At 47.0% G+C, this 17874-nt stretch overlaps 1 pseudogene; it reads left to right on the top strand.

The window, feature by feature from the left end:
• LOC136115912 (procollagen galactosyltransferase 2-like) overlaps positions 1–17874 on the top strand; it is a 41954-nt pseudogene that overhangs the window by 18957 nt on the left and 5123 nt on the right.

The following is a 17874-nucleotide window of genomic DNA, read 5'->3' as shown; positions in this document are numbered from 1 at the left end:
ACAGGGCTGGTTTTGTCCTGTAGTGCTTTTCCTATACAGATGGTGAAGGTGATTTTTTTCCCTCTGACCTAGTGCCTGAGGTAAATAAACTGTAAATAGCTTGGGAGAGCAGGCTGGGATGTGGAGGAGTAAAAAAGGGTGATTTTTATTCTCAAGGGTGTGGAGGAAAACAGGAGGAGAACCATCGAAGCCTAAATTAACTCCCTCTTGCAAACACAGTTTGATCAGGCATTATCAGGCTAAATATATGAGCAGTCTGTAAAAGGAGCAGTTTTCCTCCTGTGCTACTGCTCACATGTTACTTAATTAAAACAGCAGGAGCTTAATGTTGCGCTTACTTTTCCGCTATTAGCGGTACTTGTGTTTTTTGGGAGGGGGCTGCTTTACTGAACATGGACAATGAGGGTTTGTGTCCATGGTAAGACTTCTGCTTAAAGCCAAAGTAAATATTGAGGTGGTTATAGTTATACCGACATAAGCCCCTATATGAACATTCTTGCTCAAGCTTTTCTAAAATTTAACTTCTATTTATTGGAAATAGGTTTAAATCTGAATGGAAAAAGTTGCTGTGTTACTGGAATTGGTGTGTCCATCTGTAGAGCTGTTCCAGTTTAATTTATTAAGCTTTATCTTCAGAAAAGAGTGGCAGGAATTTAATATATATTTCGTTGTTGTTTCTTCCTTGTCACTCCACCAACCTTAACTGGTTGTGTCGCACAGGCTGTAGGTTGTAAATCTTGCAGGAGACCTTTTTTCTTTAAATTTTAGCCTTTGTTAATCAGCTCTTGAACATGAAGTTGCCTCCCTTATAGTGCAAAGGTTGTGGGTCTAACTGGTCTCTTTTGAGGGAATCCTGCTGTTGAAGTTGTCTCCCCCAATAACTGGTTGCAGGCGGAGTGTGTTGGCTTTGGCTTGAGAGGTGCCTGCAGGGCATCTCCTGAACTTCATCAGGTCCTGCACCTGGGGTGGAAGAACCCTTCACAGGGTGTAGTCTGGGGACTAACTAATCCACTCCAAAAATGTGATTTACCTCACCTATCAGGAGCATTTCCCAAGGGGAGTCAGCACGGGATGCTGCCAACAGTGTCCTCCATGTGGTGCTTTCTTACCCTTGGTTTATCACACCTACGGTCTCATCCCATGGCCTCGTCTCACTGTACCAGCCCTGTCACAAGCGTTGACTGCTCCATCCCTGCATCTCAACCCTTCCTGACTGTCCTCACCCAGGGAAAGGACGCTCAGTTTGCCAGAAACAAGGAGATGTGCACCGTGGACAACAGACCACCAGTGACGGTGGTGACATCTGCAGCAGAAATGCCCTTATGAGTCTCCAAAATGGATTTAGAATCCAAGTGGTCCATCTGAGTTAGAACAATGAAGTTTTAACTGTCTACTCAGCTTCTTGACATCCTACAAACTATTACAGAATGTGTACGATGGGGCCTGTCCTGATGTTCCTCTTATGGCTTGAGGAGCTCTCACTGCCAGTGGGAAGTCCTGCTCATATTTTTATTTGCCTGTTTTTTCTTGTGCGGGGGTTGTTATTTCAAAAAAGGGAGGAAAAAAAGAAGTGTCTGTTTTTCCATACAGTGGTAACGCAAATACCATAGCTGCTATTTTTTTTCCGGGGGGATAGGTGGACTGGTTCAGATATTAAAATAGGAGTAAGCGCAAATTTTGTTTGATCTTAAATGTTAATTGTTCAGAGACTAATAGTGATAATTACTTTTCAGAATAGCTTGAGTCATTTGTTGGGTTTTTTTTAAAATTGTGTTGTTTTTGAGGCTCCAAGCTGGAAAAACAAAGGTTTGCCAATTTGCTGGTCGTAGGGCATGTTTCGTCCAGGGTGTGACAAATTTTACTGCCTTTGAGAACTCTTGGGCTTAGAAATGCTGCTGGGTGGGTGGTCCCGGAGACTTGAGTTAGGTATTTGCGCCAGTTTTGTCTCATCAATGTCCTTGTTAAAGGTCTACTGGGCTGTGAATTTACCTTTTAAATAACACCACCGTTACAGCTTGGGCAGTAAAATGCCATTTTTCTTCTGGCAGTTTCCTTGTGGGTAGATGTAGAGATTCCTGTGTCTCACGTCTGTCTGGGGGTTGTCAGGTGTTGGGGTCTTCTGGGGTGGATTGTGTGAAGAGCATGCTGCCCTACCAGGAGCAGGATGGAGAACCCCAGGTGTATGGGATCTGGTTGTCCCCACTGATCTTACACAAGGATAGAAGGTCTGGGATGGGGCCTGATGAGAGAAACGGGCATGTACACCAGACTCTAGGATTTGTAGGCTTACTTTAAGGGTTTGCAAGATCTTTAAGACTGGCCTGGGCCTGGCAAAGAGGTGGTAAAACACCAGCCAGAGAGGTGGTGGATGAACCATCCCTGGAGACATCCCAGGCCAGGCTGGACGGGGCTCTGAGCAACCTGAGCTGGTGAAGATGTCCCTGTCATGGCAGGGGTGGCACTGGGGGAGCTTTGAAGGTCCCTTCCAACCCAAACTGTGATTCTGTGGTGTAGGATGGACTCCGATGTTCTTCAGGAAGGCCACCATCATCTTTGCTTGGTTTGCATGACACGCACTTGCAGTGTGGTCCTGCTGTGTGGCAGGAGCTTCCTGGTGCCACTGCAGCTCCAGCAATGACGATGAACAACAAAACCGTTTTCACGGTTCTTTGGTATTTTAGGAATTTTGGAGCTGTTGACTGTGCAGCTGGCGTGTGGGAGGAAAGCTGAACGAGAGCAGTGAAATGCGCAAGGGCAGCAGGAAGCCCAAGCAAGTGTATTAGAACAGGGACTGGGGTGGAATCTGCGATCTGTGAAATACATGGAGCAAGTTAGACACCAGTCTGTTCTACCAAGTCAACACTGACTGGTTTAGTTCAGTTAAACATCCTCGCGAAGCTGGATTTGCAGTGCAGTCCAACCCAGGGTCTTGGTCAAAAGCAAACCCCGAAGTTATGACGAAACCCAGCCTTGCTCTGGCATAGGAGAGCAGCTAATAGCAAAGAAACCAACCCTCATTCACTTGCTGAACTTTCCTTATTTATTGCTTTGCTAGACAGGAATAAATACTCAACAAATAAGCTTCCTGTCCTTAAATTATTGCATTCTTCTGCGTTCTTGATTCCTTTTATTTTTAAATTAAACCAGGCTAAACCCCACGGGATTGATGTCCTCTCATTGCATGAGCTAGAAAGGGTTCATGGTCTGATTCTCGTCTGGAGGATCACACGATGACTTGGGGTGGAGGTATTTTCCTGAAATAGTTTGGAGTAGCTCTAGGGTTTGGGATGTGCTCCCTTTCTCCCTTCAGTGTCTCCCCTCCCTCCTTTCTTCCCTCCCAGCTACAGGGATCTCTGACTTCAAGTAGGATGGAGGATGCTGTGGGAGATGCCTTTGGGTCTCTGGAGCTGGAGGACAAGAGAGGCGATTAAGAGCAGCTGACAGGGGCTTAGCACAGCCTTCCAGCCCCCTCCCCTTGGGGATGTGTTCCATACCCTCTTTGCTGTCTCTCCACGAGACCTTTTGGGAGTATTTCTACTCCCAGAGGAATTTAAAGGGATTGTAAATTCTCAGTGGAGCTGTGGCTGCGCAGGTTGTGTCCTGCCATGGGGCTGTGCTGCCGTTTGCCTAGGGAAAAATGAGCAGCCCTTTGGCTGGAGGGAATTTTCGGTGGGATCCACCATGGCCAGGTGTCGGATCCGCAAAGTCGTGGTCCCGGGGAAGCGCAGGCTGGGAATGAGGAGCCGGGCTGTGCCGATGAGCTCCTGGCTTCTTTGGGAGCGTTTCCATGTGATTCCCATCAGGAACATGGATCTGTGCATCCTGTTCCAGTTTGTGCAGCTGCACAGCTCAACCCCAAGGAGGAAAAAAAACCAACATTCTTCAGATGCTGCTTTTGGGGAGGGTGGGGGAAGGAGCAGGCGGGTTCCTTCCACCCCGTTGTTTGAGACTGAGCGCTGTTGCAGCGTTTTAAGAGAGCACAGCATCTGCACAAAGCTCCTCTGTGGGTTTTTACAAACTTAGAACCTCCATGTGAGGAAACAGCAGCCGCCTCTGAGCCCCAGCCTTTTCAGCTTAAACACAGAGTATGGGGACAATACAGCAAGCAGAACAAAATTCCCGTGCCTCTAGAGGTAGGATCTTCACAGCTATAATAACTTACCTGCGGCCATTCATGTTGTGGTGGCCTGTCGTGTCTTTCCCAGTGGGTGAACTGGACATTTAAACGGACGTGGCTGGAATCATAGAACCGTTTTGGTTGGAGAAGATGTTTAAGATCATCAAGTCCAACCGCTGACCTCACACTGCCAAGTCCACCTCTAATCCACGTCCCTGAGAGCCTCATCTATGCGTCTTTTAAACCTTCCCAGGGATGGTGACAGTTGGCAAGGAGAATTCACCGTGTGGTCATTAAGAACAGAATTCAGTCCTGTACCTGCTTGATGCTAAAGCTGCTGTGGTCTCGATGAGGCAGGAGGAGATGAGCAGAGGGGAGAGATGTGCAAGGATGCCCGCGTTCTGGCTTTGTGGGGAATCTGGGCTTTGCTCTGTGCTTAAACAAGGACTTGCACCTCTGTGGAGCTGCCCCGAGTTCTTCCAGGAACCGGATGTGCCTGTAATAAATAGCTCGTGCCTCTGTTTGACTCAATTGCTGGCTGGGAAAAAGCGAAGGACCTAAACCGTGTGTTAATGGGGCTCTTTGTGCTCTCGTTTTTCCAGGGTGGCCACTGACCGCAATGTTGACACCACCACAGCAATGCTTAGAGAGTGGCTGAAGAACGTGCAGAACCTCTACCACGGTGTGGAGTGGAGGCCGATGGAAGTGCCCCAGTGAGCACTGCAGTGAGGGGCTGACTGGTTGGTCTGTATCTCCGGTTTTCTAGATTTTCTGTTCTCAAATAAGGAGGTGTACTTCAAATGTAGATTTTGCGGGGGGAGGCGGGTCTGTCCCATTTAAACTGTGTCCTTATGGAGCCCATAAAAAGGTCTCTGACTTCGGTGAAGCAACTCATGCAGAACTTTAGCAAATATTTTCCGTTCAGTTATTTAACGTCTGCAGCTGCTCTCTGTGCCTGGAAAACAAATCACATCAAAAACTACAGGGAATAAAAACTGTCATTCTTTATTTTCAAGGAAGCAGAGAAATCATAGCCCATTCCCATAGTGTCTATGAAAGTTCTGTTCGAGACTTCGAATTCTCAGTAAGTTCTGAGCCAGAGAACTAGATTTAATTCAGCATATTATGCCTTTGCATGACTTGCAGGATCATTGCTTTGAAATACGATAGTAGGTTTAAAGAGCATCCTCCTATAAGGAATGAAAAGCAACACCTATTTGTATGCAGAATTTCAAAGAGGAAGAACTGTGTGTGTTTGGTTTGTATTGCTCTTTTTGTTTTTTAAGATAAGCTGTTCCTTTTTTTGTTCTGTTTTCTAGTTCTTCCATCAGGGAAAAGTACATTGTTTTCCCTTTTCTTTAGGCTTGTTTTTACTTTCGCGGTCCTCAGTGCAGTGGTGAGGCTCTTGTACAAACCCACAGGGAATGCTGGTAATATTGACTTTTAAAATCCTTTCGTTGATATTGAGTTTTCTTAATCCTATCAAGCTTGACTTTTTAAAGTTCTGTCAGAAGTGTTTTAAATTCTTAGCTCCTTCACTGGCTTACGCTGGCACTGTTCCAACATCCTGACTTGTTATTCCACATAGGGCTCTGTCCCGGTGTTTCCTTCCATCTTTGTAACAAAGCGTTTGCTTTTGGACCTGATCCTGAGAACAGAGACACGTGGGTAACTTCACTCACGTGCTTGGGCCCCTGGGGCTGGGCGTTGGGTGTCTGTAGATTTCAGAGCTGTTAGCAGGATGTGTTAACAGTTGCTAGTGATGCCCAGACCCCAAGGGAATCCAGATTGCCTTCATCTTCTCCTCCTCCGTTCTGTTGATTCTACTGGGCTCAAGGAAGCTGTGTTTATAGTTTAAACTTGACTTGTAGCAGAGGAGAGATGACTTTCTACCAGAGGGTCAGGTGAGGTAAATCAGCTTCAGCCCATTTTGGTGGTGTAACCTCTGCTTCCATCAGGGCCTGTTGCTGCTGAAGAAACTCCTGGGTGTGTTGGATGGTGCTGTTTTGCTTTCAGTCGCTTGGTCAGCCCAAAATGCTGCAGCGCTGCTTGTTTTCCAGTGCCCTGTGTACACATGCCAGCACGAAACTTGGAATCTTTCTCTCTCAAAACCGCTCCTGGGTTGCCTGAGGTGACTCTAACACTGTTTTTATTTTGGAAAGAAGATAGTAAGGGAACTTTTTATTTTTCTAACCAGCGCAATAGGTTTCTAGACATGGGTTGCAGTCACTTTCTTTTGGTTTTTTTTGCTGCGTCTTACCCAGAAGAATTTGGGCCAAAACATTGGCCAAGCTCCCGATTCACTCACGTGACGAAACTCCGGCAGGCAGCCCTGCGTGCTGCACGAGAGAAGGGGTCAGACCACATCCTGGTAAGTACAAGGTTTGATTTATTAACTGTCCTCAGGCAAAAGCTTTTCAGATAGTCATTCTGATCACTCCGGGGCTGCCAAAAAGTTTCCTGTCCATCTAAAGACAAAGCTCTCTGCAGTGAGATGCCGTGTATCGTTTCTTGGTCTGATGAGCAAGAGAGTTTGCAGCTGGAGAGAGAAGTCCATGGGTAAACCCAAGGTTTGTTGCCCAGCGGTCAGGACTGAACGTAGTCCTGGTGGTGGGTAGGTACCTGCAAGGGGCCCTCAGATGGAAACCCCACCTGTTAGTGATGAAATGTAAGGGAAATAGTTCTACGGAACAGTTGTGAACAGATGTGTGGCTTTGGTGACTGCAGCAGCCACTTTTTAAGAGTGATCCTCTTTGCAGAATAAATGCACCCTGAATTTTCAGCAGTGATGTTTTCCCCCGCAGCTCCGTTGCCCCAGTGTTGGAGGAACATTCCATGGAGTGCGAGGGAAACTCCGCATCTCTTCCCATCTCATAATGTACCTTTAACAGAGATGTGTCCTACGGTATCAAAACCAGCAGCTTAGTGCTTTTTGGGTTTTTTTTGACAACCTCGTGCCTCTGGCTGCCTTGTTCCCAAGAAAGCATCAGGGCAAGCATATCATTTAATCTAATAACAAATTTATTTTTCTCTTCCCCTCTTCTCTAATTTATTGATACAGATAACTCACTGACCAACCCAGAAACCATGAACCTGTTGATAGCAGAAAACAAGACCTTGGTGGCACCAATGCTCAAGTCTCGCTCTCTCTACTCAAATTTCTGGTGTGGCATCACCCCCCAGGCAAGTGACCTCCTGAACGCTACTGGGCGACTGTGCAAGCTGTGTTTGCAAAGGCCTCTTGTGTCTGTGAAGTGGTGGGTTATGGTTTCTGTCCTGTGGGCTTTCCTGGCTGTTTTTGGAGCGTCCTTTTCTGAAAAGAAGCTGCTGTAGCTCGGTGCCGTGCACTCAGCTCAGCTTGCGCCTCTCTGAGTGGCAGCATCCCAAATCTTGGTGGGTACCTTTGGGAAAGGTCCATAAGTTTATAGGAAATCTGGGAATGAGGGCAGAGAGGACACTGCGGTCTATCAATGTTTTTCAGGCATTGTTTTCTAACCGAGCTGTAGGTACGAGCAGAGCAATGCGTGTTCTGCATTGGGTGTGCAGGCACGTAGCTGGAACTTGCTGCCTGGTCTGAGATTTCTCGCTTGAAAAAGCTGAATCTGGAGGAAGCTGAGCTTGTTTAGCCAAAAGTCCTGGGAAATGATACAATCCCACTAACTACATCAAAAATACTGATATACACACCAGAATTTATTTGAGGTCACTCCATATGTTTGTTTAATGGCCTTAAATCTCTTGGTACATAATTTTAGACAAGCTTTCCTGTATAGTGATGCTAATCAGAGAGGAATTTGCTTTTCTTTCTACAGCTTTCTGTTGTATATAGGTTGTTTTTCTCACACATGAACAAGATTTATGTGTTGGGGCAACATTGTTTGCCTTGTAGAAATTAGTTTAGTGCTTCTTTCTCAAATCATATATGCTGCAGTAAATATTGGTACAAAGATGCTGCCTAGTAGGAGTAACATCATTTTTAGAGCCAGAATGAGATTGAGCTATCACTTGACAAGCAGATCCACATCGCTGTGGTCAGTGTGGGTCAGCGGTGATTTTTTGCCTTTTTTCACTCTTTTTCTTTGGAATGTTCTTGACTAAGCTCTAGATGGGCTTCCTCAGACATTCAGCCTTGTGGGATCGTTTCTGGAAACAAATGGACATCGGTGCAGTGAGCAAGACTGCATCGAGCTGATCTAGGCCACAAGTGAAGGGTCATTGAAAGGTCCTTGACCACACAGAATGGGGTAGAAAGTTGATGAGGCAAGAGGAGAATGAGGAGTTAAAGTAGTTTGTGGTGAGACATGAGAGGTGATGATTGTCTAAGGTAGCAATCAATCATGTATTAGCTAGAGAAATGTAAGCAGCGCGTAATCTAACTATAATTATCCAAGTATAAATAATGTAACTACAAAATCAGCAGTTTAAGACTATATAACCTGATCAAACTTTACATTAAACAGCTTCAGTTTATAACTCTCATAGAGTTGTCGGAGTCCATTCTTCTCCCGCACAGTCTGAGGTGAGGACTATAATTAATACTCGTTTCTCCAAGCCCACAGGTAAATCTCCATAATGAGATCGGGTTTTTGACCTGTTTGCTACTCTGCTGCTGGCAGGTGTTCCGTCATCCCTTGGGGATGTTGGAGAGGCTCCATGCTCCAGCCATTTCCTGCCCTCTTGCTTTGCTCCAGAGAGCTACCCGGTTACTAATTATTGTCATTATTGCTGCAGTGAAATGAAGAACAAACTCCATTTCCCACTTCTGGTGTAAAACATCCTCTGGCAGTCTCCTTCTGCAGGATTCCTTGAGGAAGGTCCGTGTTTTTAAAGCTCTCGGTGATTATATTTTTTCTTTTACAGAAATCACGGACTCTTTTCTCTTTTGGCCCCCACACCATCTTATGACAAGGAGTTCCACAAGTCAGACCAACTAATTGAGTAAAAATAGCAGGAAAAGGTCCTGAACTCGCCAAATTCTTGGGAAGTAAATACACAGATAAGAAAAGGGGTGTGTGTGGGGGGGTGTTTACTTGTTTCAGTTTTTGTTTTAAAATGGAGAAATAAACTTTATAGGAAAGGCATTGTCCTTTAAGTGTTTAAGGTTAAGTCCTGATGTAAATCAGCAGTTCTCCACAGCCTGGCATGGGGCTCTGCCAGTGTGCACCAACCGCAGCCCTGGCCCCTGCTGTTACCTCTCCAGCAGAAAATCTCCATCATCACCAGGATTACTGAGAAAAGGAGGGGAAAAAAAACCTCGCAGCAAATGCATCTGGCAGGATTTGCTGAAAAAAGCTGCTCAGATGAAGAGGAAAGTTCCCACTTTCTTTCCTTCTCTCTTAGTTACTGCTGCTTGTTTCTGTGCTCGCAGTCCTGCAGCTTCGTGCTCTCAGCCCTGCTCTCCCTGGAGACTTGGGGAGGGAGCAGGAACTGGAGAACGCTCTAAAACACAAAGCCAAACCCAGCTGCAGACAGCCTGACATTCAGCTGTCGTGAAGCTGTCCTTAGGAGAGCACAGCAGTGCTGACAAGTTGGAGTCTTTCTTGGCTACAGGTGATTTATGAGCCATGAAAAGCCCCACAAGCCCGTAGTGAGCAAGTGGAGGAGGACAAAAATTAAGTTTCCAGCATCTTTCACCTGTGGGCATTCTCGGCTGTCTGTTAACGGTTGGATGTTTTAACCCTTCCCGCAGCGGGAATGCCGGTGAGGGCTCTGCCCGCTCTCTGCTCTTCGTGGACATCTGAGACATCCAGGCCTCACAGCGTGGTCAGAAGGTTTCCGAAGGGCCAACCAACAGATGCACAAACAGACAAACGCACCACACGGTGCTTCTGCGCAAAGGCAGGGTAAAGTGGTTCTGCAGTGATTTGCTCGGCTGTTGCTAGGATGCTCTTGGAAAATATAAATCAAAAGTAACTTCAACTGATTTTAGTGACTCATCGTTTCTGTAAAGACCAGAATCCACTACGGACCCAACCGTCAGCCATGTTCAGATGTCTAATTGGTGCATTAGACCTTTCTTTCAGGGGGAATTCAGTGTATTGATTTCCAAATCTGATAGCTTTAGACATATGGCACCTGCAGATCCAGCTGTGAGCTGCACAAGGCGGGTGTCGCACCCTCAGCGCCGAAAGGTTGGCAAAGCTCTTTAGGTCATGGCCAGAAATAATTTGCAGGTCCTATTCGGTGAGACACTGAATGTCCTTTGTGCTTGTTGAACACAGAGGATGCCACAGATGCTCAGCAGCTTCCAGGGTCAGAGCTGAGAGTCTATGTGCAAAAAAAAGGTTTCCAGAGAGCCAGGGGAAAAAAATCCGAGATTTGAAGCTCTGTTGCAAGGGAATTTTGTAGCAGAAAGGCTTGAATTTCCATTAGCTGCTGAAAAGCAGAGAGAAGGTCATATTTTAACCTTTTTGGTTGAAGATTGTTTCTGAATACTTGACTGAGCCCTTTTCAAAATGGGGACACTTCAAAATCTGAGAACTGAGCACTGATCCGTCTCTGCTGAGCAGGACTAAGGGTAGGAGCTTTTGCTGGGGAGCAGCTGTGAAACTGAAGTCTTCTGTCACATCCAGCCCTCTGCTTCTGTTTGCAGGGCTATTACAAAAGGACCCTGGTCTACCCCCTGATCCGGGAATGGAGGAGGACAGGCTGGTTTGCTGTCCCCATGATTCATTCCGCCTTCCTCATCGACTTGAGGAAAGAAGCCTCCACCAAGCTGATGTTCTACCCCCCGCATCAGGACTACACCTGGAGCTTTGACGATATCATGGTCTTTGCCTTCTCCAGTCGCCAGGCAGGTATGTCTGGAGACTTTGCTGGGCAGGATTCACTCGTAGACATGCAGATCTTTACTTTGGAGTTCACAGACCAAAAGCCAATTTTTTGGCTTCAGTGGTGAGTTAAGACCCTGTTCCCTTTTCTCTTTTGGATCTGGTCAGGGACAACCAGCAGCAAGTGAGTGGCAGTGCAGTTTTGAATCACAGATAGCTTCAAAAGACATGGGAACTATTCTAGGGACGAAGGCAATGTTTCAGAGACAAAATTAGTGGCATCTACCTTTGTTTTTTGTCACAGTGAGATGATAGCGAGCACAAGTGAATGCTGTGAGAGTGGAAGGCACTCTGTAGTTGTCTAAATTCACCACTTCCAGGAGACTCCATGAGGAAGGGGTGAGGACAAGAGACACTTTTTAGACGTTGCAGTGTTTGTGCAAAATAAAACCCAAGTTGCTTGCCTGCAGTGCTTGATGAAGCTTTGCTTTGTGGCAGCTCAGCAGGAATTGTCTGAGAGTTAAGAGGTTTTTCTTTTGTTGGTTCTGTTTGCTTTAAGCAAAATCAGTGCAACTTTCAGGGAGTGATGTGGGGGCTGTGGGCTGTGCTCAGAGGAAATTTCTTGCTGGCGTGAGAGCGGTAAAATCTCCACAGAACTGACGCCTCACTGGGACTTTGGGAGAATGAGTCAAGAACCAGTCCTTGAGATGTTTGGGGCTCCAGCTGGTACTGGGACCAGTTTCTACCAGACATTGGGAGGATTTCAGTTAGATCTGAAACTCAGGAGTCCTTTCGGGCCAAGGCACTGCCTCAGTGTCTTCTTCTACCTGGAACGGCTGTTGGTGTGTGCAGAGCTCCGTGTGTCTTGGGGGATTCGCTGTCTCTTAGTGCACGATACCACTGCTACAGCTGCTTGTTCTTCTGCTGAGGATGGTCAGTCCTGTTCATTTTTGGATCTGGTGGGTATTCTGTCTCTAGCGAAGTCCTGGCTGGCAGAACTGTGTCCCATCTATGAAAGGAGCTCCTGGGAAGGGTATGTTTTTAATGACCATCTGTATTGTTCTTTGCCCTCCTGTGTTGAAAAGGGCAAAGTTTGGGGCCTTATAAAGGAAAAAATGACTGATGAAACCTCAGCGGCACTGATGAAACGCGCTTCTGTTCAGAGCTTCACAACTGGTTTGCTGGCTTACTGGGGTGAATTACTTGGGGAAAGTCGGGTTTTGGGTCTGCTGAGTGATGTGCAGCTGGTGTTATCTGTCCTCTCCTTGTAAAAAGTTAAGGTGAGAAGGAGGGGCTGTTCTTGGGGTGCAGACAAGTAGAGGGAAAGTGAGGAAGTGTGGCTTGTCAACAGTGGCTTCTAGAGAAGAGCCAGGCTGAGCAATCTGCCTTTCCCACCACTTACAGAGCAGTGCAGCGACTGTTCGCAGCTTTCTTTTGAGTGATCCTTCTTGTTGCAAACAGCACTGCAAAAGACAGTGTTCTTGGCATGATAAGCAGGGCTTTTTAAAACTCAGCTTCCAGGGGATGTGGAGCATGGATGAGTGGGAGAGGAGACGCAACAAGAGCTGAAATTGAGCCCTTGGGAGGCAGAGGAAGATGGGAGTTTGCAGGGCACTTTTGGGGCCCTGATCTTTTGAGTCAGGACGTGGGTTTGTTGGCTCCAAAAGAGAACAGAGGTTTAGGTCCAGTGAGCAAAGCAGGTTCCCTCAAATCTGCCTGCCCCTTGTTCCCTCTGACAGCATCCAATTAGTCTGGGAACTGCATTGCATCAGCTCCAGCTGCTTCAGAAATATTTCAGGGATTCAAACCCATCATTTTTTCCTTCCATCCTAGAACACTTCAGCTTTTTCCAGAGCTGACCTCGGCAGTCTGGCCCGCTGATCTTCTCAGATTGTTGGCTTGTGTCCTGGGCTGAGCCCTTTGCACTGGCAAGATGATGTTGAGCTGGCCAGACCTTCTGAGCTTCCTTCAGCCTGAGGCTCTGAGGCCTCAGGCCAACCAGGAATGTCCAGTCGCAGGGGTGTGGGGGAAATTTAGGTTGCCTAAATATGACCGTGGATTTATTTAAGGCCTATGAACCCTGCTTACTGCCTTACAAAGGCTGATAGTAACACCAGTATCTCTAGCCTTCTGTCCTTTGTAGCAAACTTTTATTTTATTATAAAAACAGAGCCGGAGAGTGAGTCCCCCTCCCCGTTTTAAGGCAGATTTACCAGTTTGAAGTAACTTTTATCCCAGAAGAAACAGAAATACTGCTGTGAATCTATGCAGATGAACTGTGTTTAAGCCAGCGGAAGATAAAAACGGAGATCAGATAAGATTAGTTGATTAGATCAGTGCCAAATCCATTAATATCAACAGGTAGTATTTTTTATTTTGCCATTTACCTAAATTGCAGCTGACAGCTGAATGTGTTTTGGCAGTAGTGTAGCCAGCAGCTTCCTCGCAGAACTTCAAACAGTAGAAACACCGGGGTCATTAGTGCAGATAATTCTGCCTTGCTAAAAATACCAGGGATTTAGGAGGATTAATACATGAAAGCACCAACTCTCACCAGGTGGTGTCTGCTTTTCATTTATTTCCTAGAGGGACAAGGGTGATTCTGCTTGTTTAATTAAAAAACAAAAGAAAAGTTATAGCCGATAATGAGCAAACTCTTGGTGAGTCTGGGGGGAACAGCATCTTACTGATCACACGTTGCGACATTCCCAGCAGCGTGTGGGTCTCTCCCTTGCAAATGGATCTGCTCAGAAGGGAAGCTTTGCATCTTCTTCTTGTTCCATGCCTTCAGATTCAGCTCCTTGAACAAGCAGTTACAAAAGCTTTTGAGCAGAAGGAAGTTATGGTATCACCTATTTTCGGAAGCATCTCTTTCTCCCTGCTGCTCTCTCTCTCTAGGATTTGGTTGATTTGGATGGTGCAGACCTGCTCCTGCTTTTGGCTCTGTGAAGGGATTGCACCAGGTCTGAGCGGTGCAGGTGGGGTTTGGGGAATACAGGGGTTTCTGGGATGCTCCCCAGTTCTCCCAGCAGATCCGCTGTGTGCATCAAACATCGCTTTGCCAAAGGCCGGTTCTGCCCTCTGCTGAGAGATTGTTTTCATAGCATGAAGGCAAAGGCCAAAAGAGACCCTTTCTCTGGGCTAAGAGGGAGTTTCCGGTCTCTCCTAAGAGAAAACTGATGGCAATTAAAAATACCTTCGGTTATGGAGCAACCAGAAATTGTTTTCAGAGGAGAGACCACGTGCTGCCAGCCAAATGATACAGAAAATGTCACTATGAATTTCGTAGACTCATTTTGCTTGGAAAAGACCAAGATCATCAAGTCCAACCGTTAACCCACCCCTGGCACTAACTCATGTCCCTGAGAACCTCATCTCCACATTTGTTCAAGCCTTCCAGGGATTTAAGTTAAACCCCTTCATTTGCTTTTGAAGCAGAACTTTTTGGGACTGGGCTCCTGGCAACGAATTTGATTGTGGGTACATAGCAACAGAGCAGCGAACTCCTCTTTTAAGAGACCTGACTCTATTTTCTGGTTTTTTCTGTGATCCCCAGGTATACAGATGTTCATCTGCAACCATGAACACTATGGTTTCCTTCCCATGCCCCTGAAATCGCACCAGGCGCTGCAAGAAGAAACCGAGAACTTTGTGCACACCCTCATTGAGGCAATGAGTAAGTTACTGTGCCTTGCTGTGATGGACACCCCCAAGTTAAGGTTTGGAGAGCTCTCTTACCCCTGGGAATCTGCCTCCTGATCTGACTGTTCTCATCCTGGTTTGACATGCAGTTTCCCATTTTTCCACTGTTTTTCTACCTAGAGATGCAATCGCTTCATGGTCAGGTCAGCTCCGTTGATAAAACTCCTTAACTTCCCCATATCGAATGCAAAAATGCATCTTTAACGTGGCAAGGATGCTGCAGAACCTCGTGTCTCTCCTGAGCTATGTCTGGCAGATGGCTGCTGGCTTCTGTTCTGTGACATGGACGCTCTGTGCTACACCCACTCCTGTCTGACTTCATCAGCCAGGTCCCTGGGGCTTTAGGTCCAGAGACGCAAACACACACACACACACGTTATTGTTAGTGCATGAAGGTGATGCTTGGCATCTCTCCTCTCTTCCAGTTGATCGTCCTCCCGTTGAACCCTCACAGTTTGTCTCTGTTCCGCCGAAGAACCCTGACAAGATGGGATTTGATGAAGTAAGGAACTTATTTTGCTGCCATTGTCTTGTCTTCCTGTTTCTCACCTAATGGAGCTGGGATCTCCCTGTAACTGACCTTCCAGCCGTTTCCCATTCCCATCTCTTCATACATTTGAGCTCTTTCCCAGTCACTCGTCTGTTGGATTTCAGCTTTTTGCCAGGAGCAAACAGCCATCCTTACGTGGGGAGAACTTCTGAGGTCAGGGAAGCAGAAGGGAAAGGGCTCAGGGAGCATTCTTGCCCTCTGGCATTTGCTGGGGAGAGATGAGGCCACTCAGGTCTGTGGGCATTTCATACCTGCTACAAAACCCCCGATCAAGGTTGGTGTGCCAGGGCAGTGCTCAGCAAATCTGTGGGCTTCCTGCATTGATGGTACGGATGTTTTAATCCAGCCAGGAAGAGATGGCAGAAGTGAGAGTGAAAAACACATCATTAAACTCCCCCGATTCTTGTGCCATTTCCTCTACATCTGACTCTGTGGGGCAGCTTAGCCATCCTTCCATTCTGCAGCAAGAACTGGTCGTTCGGGAAACCTCTCCTGTGTTCCAGTGAGAGACAGGAATGATTTTCTCCCCTGAGAGAGGCACTGGGGAGCCTGGAGAAGATGGGGGAGGCTCTCAGCTGAGTTCTGTCCAAGATGGGGACGTCTAGGAGGGCTGGAAACCATGTGTGCTCCCCCCTTACTGGGGCAGCTCTCCTCCTGCCCTGCTCGGTCACCACATTTTTCTGCTATGGCCTTTAAAAGCGCATTAGAAAGGTGGTTCCTGACAGCGGTCCTGCCCCAAAACCCCGCAGAAATCCCTCTCCTCCCTGTTCTCCATGTTATGGAGGGTGCAGGCATGGAGGGGAAAGGCTGGAGAGGGATCTGCTGTGCTTTAATTAACCAGGAGTTGTGTTTTTATGCAGCTGCCAGGGTGGCAGTTGTGGAGACCAGAGAAGCCTTTGTTTTCTTGGCTTATCCTGTTACATCTGTTTATACGACACGTGAATTCCAAACACGATTTGTTGGAGCGTCTGTGTTAGGGCGCAGCTGTTGTGGGTTTTTTGCCGTGTTGCCCTTTGTGGCTGCGCTCTATTTATCCAATTTATTATTTTTGCATTTGTGCTGACCTAGAACTGGATCCGCTTCTTACTGGCTCGAGGTTTTTGCTCCACAGGCTACAAAGCTGCACTTGTCTACCTGGGACTGAAAAACATCCCAGCCCCTCTGCAGTTTACCTGCAAATGAGGGTTTTGGTCCTCTGCCCCCCACCAAAAAGTCTGTCTGCTTAGGCTTGGGCAGAGCCTGGCGCAGACATCTCTGGGTGTGATCTGGGCTCTGTGCTGGGCTTTCTGCTCTGGCAGGGGAAGCAGCAGATTTTTTTTTGGTGAAAATTCTGTGATTTTTTTGTGAAAATTCTGTGGATTTTTTTGGTGAAAATTCTGTGAATTTTCAGTGCCTGAAGTAATTTACAAAACTTCTCTTTGCTGTGTTCTTGTGCTTGGGTGGTGACCCCGCAGATAATCCTAAATACAGGTAGTGGTGGCATTGTGGAGAAACATGTGGGCCGATGTTCCTCTGGGACTGGAGCTGGACATTTGACTCTGTGTTTAATATAAATCAAAACATCTTATATCTTTGGAAATTATAGACTTGGCTGTAACTGGTCTGCTCTCACCTTTATTCATCCTTGATGAGCAGCTTTTCCTTGTGACATAAAACGTCCTTAAAAAGTAGTTGTTAGACAAAGAATGAACCTCTAACCTTCCAACTCAAAACCAACCCCAACTTTCTGACAAATTCTACGCAACCTGGGATAAAATCACAGCTGGTATTTTAAGATCTGCTGCTAAAGAAGGGTAGGCGAGAAGTCACTTCTCCTCCTCGCTCCCAGGCTGTGAGCTTGATGTCTCTCTCTTCAACCCAGATTTTCATGACCAACCTGAAGCGCCGGAAGGACAGGCGGGATCGGGTGCTGCGGACTCTCTACGAGCAGGAGATTGCAGTCAAGATAGCAGAGGCCGTGGATGGGAAGTGAGTTTCGGCTGGGGTTGCTGATGTTTGCAAAGAGGGGGTTGTGCTGGACACCATCTCCTTGGGTGCCCTGACCTCCCTCCTGCTGGGGATGGATGGGCTGAGGGAGAGGTGGACATTTTATTAACCTAACTGCCCCTGCTTTGGGGCAGTTTTACTCTGTTTGTGTCTTCTTTTGTAATTGGTCTTCATGAGAGAACCAGGGCGGTGTGGGTCAGGCTGATAGAATCACAGAATCATTTGGGTTGGAAAAGCCCCTCAAGATCATCGAGTCCAACTGTTCCCCCACCCCTGGCACTGCCCCATGTCCCTGAGAACCGCATGTCCGTCTGTCCAGCCCTCCAGGGATGGTGACTCCAGCATTGCCCTGGGCAGCCTGTTCAATGCCCCACAGCCCTTTGGGGAAGAAATTGTTCCCCAGATCCAACCTAAGATGAAAATCAGGTTAAAATCATACTCCTTTCTGTGAACTATAACACTTGCACACAATTAGAAAGCAGCGAAAGTGTGTGAGAGCAATCATCTCCTGACAGATTTGTCTGTCCTCGTGCTACAAAGCTGTTGGGCTACAGTATTAACCCTGACACAGCCCTTACTTTAAGGCATGTTAAGATGTTTTTATCTTGAGAAATCAAGGCAGAAATTTTTGGTCTGGGACTCGCAAAAAGGGAAGTGGGAACCCCCATGCCATCTGGTGGTCTCGGAGACTTGCGCACCCATCAGGACCTCTTAGGAAAATATTTGAAGCCAAGCTCCTGCCATATTGA

The sequence above is a fragment of the Patagioenas fasciata genome, chromosome 11 (genome assembly GCF_037038585.1).
Source record: "Patagioenas fasciata isolate bPatFas1 chromosome 11, bPatFas1.hap1, whole genome shotgun sequence".
Taxonomy (NCBI): domain Eukaryota; kingdom Metazoa; phylum Chordata; class Aves; order Columbiformes; family Columbidae; genus Patagioenas; species Patagioenas fasciata.
Note: the sequence above shows the minus strand (reverse complement) of the source record. Positions and strands in the feature narration are given on the sequence as shown.